Source organism: Pagrus pagrus, assembly GCF_965226575.1.
Source record: "Pagrus pagrus genome assembly, contig: HAP1_SCAFFOLD_36, whole genome shotgun sequence".
NCBI lineage: Eukaryota > Metazoa > Chordata > Actinopteri > Spariformes > Sparidae > Pagrus > Pagrus pagrus.
In genome coordinates, this window is record NW_028175427.1 from 398818 (window position 1) to 410366 (window position 11549).

Consider the following 11549-nt stretch of genomic DNA (forward strand, 5'->3'; position numbering starts at 1 on the left):
GTGTACCTGCGAAGCAAACATGGTTATTGCACACAAACCAGTCCAATTAGCAGGTAGAGATTTTCGAATTCTACCGCAATCCCAGTAGATGTCTGGGTATGGCTCTATCTTATAGTCAAACGCATCACGCTTCCAGCGCCGACCATAAGAGCCATCCTCGATTAGTTCTTTGCCTGCTGCTGTCAGGAGGATACAGGATATGAGTTTTTGCACATTTAAGACGTGTCTGTCCAACACTGATACTGCCATAGGTGCGGTTGAAACAAATAAAGGTAGCACCCGATGCTACTTCAACTTGTCCTGCAACTGGTAATGGTGGTGAAGGAACTGAGAAACGGGGCAGCGGAGGGCAAGATTTGAACAGTGAGTGGCTGTACCTCCAGTGAGGTTGTGTAGATATTCTAGTGAGCAAACAGTCCACCAGACACACTACAAAGGGACCCACTCTTGGTTTGGGTTCAGTGCGACAATGAGGATTTCCAGGCAGACTGACCAGTGACAGGTTTGCTGTGTAGCCTTGACAGATGAGGCATGATGAGTTTGTCATTGTGCGTGCAGTATAATTGACATACTGCATCCACAGATTCTTCAGGGGCCCTGTCTGGTCCATAGGGGTCAGAGGTCAGGTGTCTTTTGGTTCTGTGTAGAAGTGCAGTGTTGTTGTGAGTGGTAGTGTTTTGTGAGACACTTTTGCTGGGATGAGTCGAAGGCCATAATATGGGTACCACTATGATGACAGCGATCCCCACAAGACAGCACAAGGTGCCTCGGAGACCGCACATGCCTGGCTGCCTGAATGGATGCCACGGACGTTGACGTCTTTCCATGTTGCACACAGGTGAATCAGTGCTTTGATCAATCGGCGCTCCGAAAGTTGTTTCCTCCCACAGTATGTCAATACTGTGACCGTCTGCTTCTCTTCCTGGCGTTATGAACACTCCTGGTCCTCAGCGTGTTGTGGAGTTGGGACCTTCCTGCAGTGGCTGGCGTGTGCCCAGGTGGCTCTCTCAGCGATTTTGACGGCAGTGTGGGTGGTGAGGAGGACCTGGAACGGGCCGCTCCACTTTTTGGACCTCCAGTGTTTTTGCCTGAGGTCACGAATCACGATGTAGTCGCCTGGAGTAAGGCTGTGGAGAGGATGGTTGGCCGGAGCAGGAAGGGCGTCCTTTACCAGTCTGTGGATTTGAGATAAAGCAGAGGACAACGTCTGGCAATATTGCAACATATCATTTTCATAGAAACAGGTCTCAGGGAGTGGTCTATTAACAGGCCCTACTCCCAGTTCGGGAGGCCTGCCAAGGAGGATTTCAAAGGGACTTAGATTTGCGCGCGCTCTTTTTCTCATTCTCATGTACATTAGCACAATCGGCAGGGCTTTAGTCCATGAGAGACCTGTTTCTTCACAACACTTTGCAAGTTTTGATTTCAAAGTGCAATTTTCTCTTTCCACTGCACCCCCACTCGCTGGATGGTAGGAGCAGTGTTGTCTCAAGTCAATCCCAAGAAAACCTCCTAGCTGTTTAATAGCTTCACTCACAAATGGTGTACCATTATCACTACTTATTTTCCTGGGGATACCCCATCGTGGTATCACACACGTCATCAGGGCCTTGGCCACAGCAGCGCTGTCCTGCTTTGAGGTGGGAAACACCTCAACCCATTTGGAAAACATGTCAACCATCACAAGGCAATATTTCTTGCCTTCACTTGGGGTTAGTTCAATGAAATCCATCATGACATGTTCAAAAGGTCCCTCTGGTTGTGGATGTGCTGCTTGTGGCTGTCGTGTAGTTTTACCTGCATTATGTGTAGTGCAGATATGACAGGATTGGCAAAATCTTTGAGAATAGGCTGTAAAGCCTTTTGTGAACCAATGTTTTTTTATCAGATCAAACATTCCCCCATTCCCCCCCAAATTTGGCAAAATGTGGAAAAAAGTGTTTTGGTAAACATGGTTTACTGTCAGGTCCGTGCCAGATGCCGTTAGTGTATGTGCAGTCGAGTGATCGCCAGATTCCTTTTTCATCAGCAGAAGCGCTAATATCTGTGTGTGTGTGTCAGAGTTGGAAGCACTAGTGTCTGTGTGTTTTTCAGGGTCAGAGTGAAGCAGGGTGTGGGTGTGTCTTACTCCATGTTTTCCAGCAGCAGCTTTAGCAGCTGCGTCTGCTCGTGCATTTCCAGAGTGGTATTCCAGAAAGGAGGTTCAACAAACTCTGAGTCTATCCCTGAACTCTGAGTTGACTTACCCTGTGAAGTGAAACTCTGAGTTTTCAGTTCCAGGATAGCTGATCTGAGTTAGGTAAGTCGACTCTGAGTACGTTAACTCTGAGTTGAGCTCGTGCCTGACGACTAGTAAAAAGCCATCATCAATGGAGCTCCGATACTGTGATTCACCATGGCAACAGGGGAGAAAACAGGAAGCAGACATTTTCTGTGGGGAAAAAAAGTAACACGGCTGCAGCCGTAATAAAAATCACTGACAGAGTTTTAGATGCGGCCGTCTTTTCATTTTGAATTTAACATCACTTTCTTTTATATTAGCCTTTGAGGAAGTGGTTGAATGTTGTTCAGTGTTTTATTTTATTTTAGGCTATTTTATTTAATTCAAATCGGCTGAAAATATAAAAACAGTCTCACGATGGCTCCTCACTTTGGTTTTATTTCACATATTAAACAAAGTAAAAGTTTATTCAGTGGATATTTTAACTTGTAGTAGCTTTTACCACCAACAGATGCTGTTTAACACACATCTGTGTCCTAACATCCTGCTGAGTAGATGAACATGAAGTGGTGCTCACCTCCACCACGTCCGCCAGAGACAGAGGAGCTGGTCCTGAGTCAGGTCGCTGGGTGACCAGAGGCTGAGGGCGTCACTCTCCCCCAGTACCCAACATTGGAGTCAGACACACACGTAGCCTACTGTCTACAGATTTAACTAGAAGTCATTTAATCTTATACTCAATGCGGCTGCAAACTAGAAACACGGACATTGAAATTACGTTGTTGGAAAAAATACAATAGGCTCTACTGATGGTTACTTTTGTAGCTATCTGTGGGAAATAAAGAAAGTCAAATGAAATGTGAGTTATTTCTCTTTTTCTGGTTGCTGAAGGTGATTGATTAACCTGCGAAGTGATTAAAAACAAACAAACAAAAAAAACAAACAAAGAGGATTGTTCAGATCTGAGAGCACGTCAGCGATGTGTAGCCTGATATTCGCTGTGCGGCCGGAGAATATAAATGACGGACTGATGAGAAGCGGTCTACTGTTCGGTTCAGTCCTCGTCGGGGAGTGAGAGCTCATCTAAATGAATCTAAATTCTCCTCCTGGTGTAAAACTATGTGAATTATTTCTGCTTCAACATGATCGGACTGAAGGAAAGGACAGCTGCTGTCAGACAGCTCCGTCAGACTCAGGGTTTCTTCAGGTAAACCTGCCAGTGAGCAGGTTATGTTCACAGAGTCAGTTACCGCAGTAACAGACTCAGAGTTTAAGTTACCTCTCTTTCTGGAACTAAAAACTCAGAGTTTCTCTCATCTCAGGGTTAACAAACTCAGAGTTTTCACAAAACCCACTTTCTGAAATACCCCCCTGTAGAAACTGAATCACTGTTGTTAGTGTGAGCCTGACATTTACACACAGCAATGGCTCTGGGCAATAACGCAGCATCCAATAATGCAGAAACTTTGTCACCATTCAGAATAGGCTTTCCATCAGATTTTATGAATTTCCTGTGCTTCCATAGAGCACCAAAATCATGCAAAACGCTTAAAGCATAACGACTATCGGTCCAGATCGTTACTGATTTATCTTCTGCTAGTTTACAGGTCTCTGTGAGAGCAACTAACTCTGCAGCTTGAGCAGAGTAGTGAGGCGGCAAAGAACCTGATTTCAAAGTCTCATGTAGTGAGACTACAGCATAACCAACCTGTTTTTTTACCGGTTTCTGGGTTACGGGATGCTGAGCCATCAACAAACAAAACAAAGTGAGGATTAATCAGTGGAGTTTCAGACAAATCGGTGCAATGGGTGCACACCTCGTCCAACACAGCAACACAGTTGTGATCTTCACCCTCCCCCTGAATGGGAAGCAATGTAGCAGGGTTAAGAACAGTACATCTTTTGATCTTGATGTTAGGCATGTCAAGCAAAACAGTATTGTGTCTTAGCCATCGTGCTGTGGAGAGATGTGAGGTTTTCTGTTCAAGCAAAATTAGAGAAACAGCATGAGGAACAAGGAGAGTCAGATCTGAATAACCTACAGTATCCCTTGAAGCCATAACAGCTTTCTCAGCTGCTGCTACAGCCCGGAGACAACGTGGCAACCCAGCAGCTACAGGGTCGAGTTTAGCAGAGAAATAAGCCACAGGTCTAAGTTTCCCCCCATGATCTTGGAGCAGCACTGATGTCATACATGCATTCCTCTCATCAACAGTCTGTGTGAATGGTCTGCTCGGGTCAGGTCGCCCTAAAGTAGGTGTTGTCTGTAGAGCTAGTTTCAGGTCAGTGAAGGCCTTTTCAGCCTCAGGAGTCCATGTCACTAAATCATGTGATTGTGGGCTTTTACCATGCACCGTGGCACCAAGTGGTGCTTCTAACACTGCATAGAACACATTCCCAGGAACGAAAGAACTTGTTTTTTGGTTCTAGGCCTGGGAATGTTCTGAATTGCCTCAACACGATTGGGTGAAAGGGATTTCCCGTCGCTGGAAATCTCATGACCCAAAAATGTGACCTTTTGTCGGACATGTTTTAGGAGTCGGATCGTATCGCGTTCGCATTGTTCTTTTGTTGGCGCACAAATCACAAGGTCGTCCACATACTGCAAAAGTGCAGAGCCCTCGGACAAAGCCAGAGGCTCTAGACTTTTCCGCAACGCGTCGTAAACAGTACGGGACTCGCAAACCAGAACTGACTATCTGGATGAACAGGAACACTGAAAAATGCATTGGCCAGGTCCACCACCGAAAACCACTTGTGACAAAATTGTGTAAGGATTAGGAACTTGAGGAGCTCTCGGCTGTACAGCATCATTTACGACTTGCAAGTCTTGTACAAAACGCCATTCAGTTGGTTGACCTTTGTCTCTTATTTTCTTCACAGGAAAAAATAGGAGTCCTCACAGGAGAAGTGTCACAAGGCACAATTACTCCTGCCTTTTTCAGGGACTCAAAAACCTTCAATAGCCTCAGGTTTGGCAAGGTGTTGGCAAGGTCTGTAATCAGATTTGGGGGTGATCACCACTGGTTCTGCTGTTTTAATTAGACCAACATCATGTTTTCCTCGAGCCCACAGAGTCTTAGGACTTCCTGGAGGGCTGGGATGGCTGCAGCCTCAGTCTCTGACAGAAAAATGTGCGAGGATGTTATAGGTGGAACTAACTGAACTGTTCGTTGTGTGTGAGTGGTTGCAGAAAAACCTTTCTAAATGCATGCAGTTTTGGATTGTAAAACACATGTGGGTCATCTGTGGGGTCCCACTTAGTGGTTGATCTACATGCACGTGCAAAAAGACCCAAATCCTCCCATTTATCAGTGTTTGCTTTTTCAAGTGCAATGTGCGGCGCAGAGTTATTTACTTAGTACTGATGTTTTTGAGTGGGTGTAAGTTGCACAGATGCAATGCATTTGTTTTCTGTCCAACATAGGTGTGTGATACACAACCGTTCATTTTTGTATTTGTCATCATACCATTTCTTTTCATACTGTCTATCTGGACCCACTGAAACAAAAGATGTACACTGAAGTGAGTCATTTGGCATGCACTGCACGTGCGTGTGTGGTGGGCCAGGGGGTGTGTGTTTTCTGGCCTCTTCCAAAAATAGACTGCAGATATCGCTCTACGGTAGCTTCCACTGATAAGCATACAACAGCTGATCAGGGCAATATTTCACAAACAACTGTGCATTTTCATGAGGTTTTATGACTTGAACACCATCTGGTGTGGGAATAAGAGTTATTCCCAGTTTGCACATGAGATCTCTGCCCAATAAATTTATAGGGCAGCAGTCTGACAACAGAAATGCATGTTTGAAGTTGGTGCTGTTATCATCGGAACATTTAAGAGGAACAGTAAAATGTTCACGTACTACTACACCAGAAGCACTTGCAGAGTTGACAAAGCAGACTGACATTTTAGGAGAGCTCAGAAACTCCTTTCCTTTGATCACTGAGTGTGTGGCACCAGAGACAACAAGGAAAGAAACCATTCTGTCATTCACAGATAGAGAATATGTTGGCATTTTCTTAAAGGCATTGTTTTCATATTTCACATATGTACCAGCTGGAGGTGAACATTTTGTTTCAAGGAAGGTTATTGCATCACATAACAATTCAAACGTGTGATCTGTAGTGTGCGATGTGGGTGTGTTACCAGGCTCCAGATGCGTCGGGTGAGTCAGAGTGGAGAATGAGCTGTCCGGCCGCACCCCCCTTCCCTTCTCTCAGTCCGCCTGGCTGGAGGTCGCAGCTAGAGTCTTGGTGCAATCCTTGGCCCAATGTCCTTTTTGTTCACATCGGAGACACACTTCTGGATCACAATAAGAGCGTCTCCAGTCACCGTATCCTCTGTGACCTCGTCCTCGATATGCAGCCTCAGTTTCACCTTTCGCCTGTACGCAGTCAGAGATCTTAGCAGAGTTCATCCGAGGTGGGAAGGCAGCTGTAATTACTGTATACAGCGCGGTAACAGCATGTCTATAGTCTTCATTTTCCACGTCGTCCCAGTCATGATGTGAGCAGCACGTGTCGCCACTTGGAAACTTTTCTGAAAGCTTTGACCAATCTGCTGCTCCCATTTTCAGGATTAGCAGGCGTTTCAGTTCAGGAAGGGTTGGGCTGAATTCTCGACAGAAAAGTTCTAAGTCCTCATCAAATTTCTTTCCACATGTACTCGGCTGTGGCAGGTGTGCCATGGCCTCTTTCACATCAGTATCAGACCTGGGGCGGAAAACCATTTGGACGCCCCGGGCTCCTGCCACCTCCACCATGGGATAGGTGCCGGTGGCTCCTGTATTATCTTCCTTGTTGGCCTTGCTTCTGGTGTAAGGTCGAGGAGTAAGAGGGGAATGTTCTCCAAAGTTTGCAGCAACAGATGTGGTTTTGGTTAGCTGTCCTTTGTTGGCACTGAGCTTCGCATCCCCTTGTTTGTGTCCCGCTGCGCTCATATCTGGTTGGGAAGCAGACGATGACGGTTTCTGGTCGTCCGGGTATGGCGGTGGTGCTGGAGACCGTAGTGGCGGTGGTGGTCTCGGCGGTGCTATGGGTTGAACAGGAGGGACGCGTCGAGGTCATAGTCCACTCTGAGACACTGAGGCATAGGACCTGGAAGTGGGGGATACAGAGAAGAAACCCGATTCTGAGAAGACAACTCTGTTCTTTTCTCATCACTTGCACTCTTCTTTTCCTTCTCATTTTGACTAGCACATTTACGTCTCTCCCTGCATCCACTTTCCACATCCTAAAGGCTTTCAAATGCCTTTCAACCTCCCCAAGTTTTTTTATGTGACACTTTTCTTTTTGCTTTTATCTCTTTTATTCTAAAATGAATCTTCTCCTCCAACAGATTCAGCTGTCTCATGCTGAATGTCCCTCCGCAGGGAAAACCAAACTCTCTCACCCAGACATGTAAAGGCTCTATAGCCTCATTACCATCATTAACCTTTATGTAATTTATGTTTGGGGCAGCCAGGTCTGGTCCTACGCCAGCTTCCTGTTTTTTTGCTGGATTTGCCTCCCATTGTTCTACTTGTCACTTGTCCCAGTGCACTTTATATTTATCCTTAAGACCCGGTCATTACCATGAATTCAGTTTAATTACGCTACAAATTCTGAAAAAAAGCAGCCAACCAGCGGTGATAACCTTAAGAGACCCCTTGTCTCTGCTTGGTTTCACTCGGCCCTGATTTGGCCCCCAATCCAGCGGTAAAACAGCTTAATAGGATAAACACCTTTTCTTCCTATTAGCGCCGGTGTTCCCAGAACCCGGTATTACTCTGCCCTGAATTGGTTCGAGTCGCCCAACTATCACAATGATCAACAGAAATCCAGCAAAAATTACTAATTTACTTAATTTATTTATTTTTTTTCCAAAACATAATTATAATTATTTATTCATTTATTTTCCCTCTTAAAGAAGTTTCGTTTCTTTCAGTATCTCACCGTTTGTTAAGCAACGTGGTCCTTTTTCCCTCAATAAGGATTCCAGTGATGACGGTCCGGGGCCGCAGCGGTCAGTCCTCTCGTCTCTTAAGATTTTTTCTCGAGGTAGAGGCTGGACGAAGTTTTCCTCCAGGCTGGCCGGTCACAGTCCGCTGCAGGCTCCAGATCCTGTCACACAAGGAATCCCACTTCTGACACCAAATTGTTGTGGAAATTTGTCTTATTTGTGAGATATCTGAAACAAACTTGTAAGAAATACCAGTTGTCTTTTAAGGATTTTATTCTTTATAAAAAAGGTTCATCAATCAACAGAGTGGCATGCGGTCTGCAGAAAGAAGAACAAGATGAGACAGTTGAGAACCCTTTTTGTTAAAGGAAAGGAATGCCCTGTGTCCTTCTCATGTCTGTACCAGGCTCCGTTCCCATAACAAGAAGCACATATCTCTCTTTGTGCTGACAGTACAAACATTCGAGGATGTGGGAAGAACAAAGTGAAGACAATGTAAGACGACATAATGAATAAAAATGGTATAGTAATGCAATTTCCCATTCCAGGCTTTTATGGTGAGGGATCTGATGTTCGGCTCCCATTTTAGGTCCTGGGTGATAATGGTGCCCAGGAAACGGCAGGACTCCACAGAGTTGACTGGGGAGCCACACAGGTTGAAGGAGGCGGGTGGGGCTGGGTTCTTTCTGAAGTCCACTACTATCTCCACTGTCTTTAGAGCATTAAGCTCCAGGTTGTTCTGGCTGCACCAGGTCACCAAATGGTCAATCTCTCACCTGTAGGCGTACAGGTTTCCAGATGTTACCAGTTCTGGTCCCAAAGCAATTTTTTCAACAACTCAACCTTTGCATCACACAGTTTATATGGAGAAACAAACCACCCAGGATAAAGATGTTAATATTGCAAAACCCTCTAGAAAAAGGTGGACTGAAAAGTCCCCAATTTTGAGCATTTCTATTGGGCAGCACAAATTACAGCAATGTGGGTCTGGCAAACAGTGCAAATCCCATTCACCTAAGTGGAAACAAATTGAACAGAACCATTTAACAGAGTTCAAACTGGAATCAGTTCAATATAACAGCTCGCTTAGCTCTCTTTTGGTTACAACAACAAACCCAGTTATTGTCCATACTTATAAGATATGGCAGCAAATTTGGAAGAAAACGGGCTGTATTCAACCTATTTATGACAAATCCCCTTTCCACTCCAATCCCTCTTTACCTAAAGCCCTTAGAGATGGTATTACAAACCTATGGTTTACAAGAGGTATTACAACTTTTGGGAATTTGTTCAAAGATGGAACCCTTCAGACTTTTGAAGAGCTCTCATCTCAGTATGGACTACTCCACACCCATTATTTCAAATACCTCCAGGTTAGGCACTTTGTTATCTCCGAACAGGGTGGCCATCTTCAACCATTAAAAGAGCAGCCTCTAGATAAACTTGTGCGTAGTAAACAGGGAGTGGGGGGGGGGGGGGTTTATCAAATCAAATCAAATCAAATTTTATTTATATAGCCCAAAATCACAATTCATTCTTTATTCTTCATTTTATCTTGAACAACAAGTAGCCATCAAAATGATATGTCAGACAAACAAAATAATCTGTTCGAGAGGGAACAGGAGGAAGCAGAAAGCTTATTTAGTCCTGTCCCTTCTTCACAACTTCCTCACATCATAAAATAAATACAACAAAAAAGAAATATATAAAAGTAAAATACAAAGTAATGACAAAATGATAAATACAACAAAACAATTAACAAAAAATCAAGGCATACTTAAACTAGCCTCCTACAATATCCTAAACTCGAAAAAGTTAATTCCCCAGTCACTCCCCATATACCACCAAAGTGAAGTACTGTATTCCATAACCCAGCCGTGATTGCAATTAGTTATATTTATATTATACATATTGCTTCGTATAAGGAACAGAAATGTAATAGAATAATTACATCCAGAAAATAGATAGTTTTGAGGTCTTATTTTTTTATTATATTTGTCAAGAATTGCTTTCTTGTATCTGTTTTTAAACTGTATAGAGCTAGTACTTTGATTTCTTCTTCAAGACCATTCCACAATGTTACCCCATAGACTGATATGCACATGCTTTTAAAAGCAGTACGTACACAAGGTTTTTTAAAATTTAATTTTCCTCTTAGATGATATTTACCTTCTCTATCTTGAAACATTTTTTTAAATGTTTTCAGGCAGTGCATTATTTCTTGCTTTAAACATTATTATTGCTGTTCTAACTTTCACTAAGTCCATAAATTTCAAAGTCTGTAATTTAAAAAATAGAGGATTCGTATGATCAAGATACCCAGCATGATTTATTATCCTTACTGCTCTTTTTTGCAATGTGCATATCCTTTTTAAGGTACTCTTGTAAGTATTACCCCAGATTTCAACACAATAGATCAGATATGGTAATATGTGTAATAGCGGATAAGGTCTAACGTCTCATTTGGAAAAGTCGGCGAACCCCTGGGTATCCCACACACTCAGAGTCTGGCAGAAGGTAATTAATATTTGTGAGATGCATAGAATGTTGAGAATTTTCAGATGGTTTGCCTATGACTCAGATTTTATTCCCAATAGGCACAACTCTAGTTTTAAATCATGGACATTGTATGGTCTCACAACACTCCTTTCACTTACTCGAAGAAAGCCTGTGCACAGCTTTGAGACCTTGCGGGATAATCACGGCTTGGCACGAAACAAATTTCATAGATACCTGCAATTACGATCATATATTGCTTATGAATGTAAATTGACCGACCTTACAGAACGTGAATCAGAATTTTTCCACACATATGGCATGCTGGAGACAATGTGGTTCAACTGTTGCTAAGCACTATCATATCTTCTGGGATTGTCCCAAGTTAAATGATTTCTGGAGGGGTATCCAGGCTTCCTTAAGCACGTTTTTTAACACTCAAATACCTCTGGTTTTTGATGTTCTGTACCTGGGTCTTGTCTCTTTTTTGAAATGCAGGACCGAGATAAAGCTGCTGCAATTACTTTTGGTGGCTAGTAAGAAAACAATTACAAGGAGATGGTTAAGCCCGATTCAGCCTACCCTGGATGATTGGATTGGAATTACCCTAGAGATATTTAGGATGGAAAAATTGAGCTATCAATTAAGAATCCAAAAGGACAAATTTTACCAAATCTGGAACAACTGGATTTCATTCATAACCCCCACGAGAGCAGATTTCATTTGATCTCACTGGTAATATTACTTCCTAGATTACTTACTTAATTTCTGACTGGTTATTGTTAATTATTTCTATGACAGCAGCAGCGGGCGACCACCCTGGTTCCTGTACATAGTTCCATTTAAACTGTGAGATGAGAGATGAGATCTACAAGTAAGTTGTACC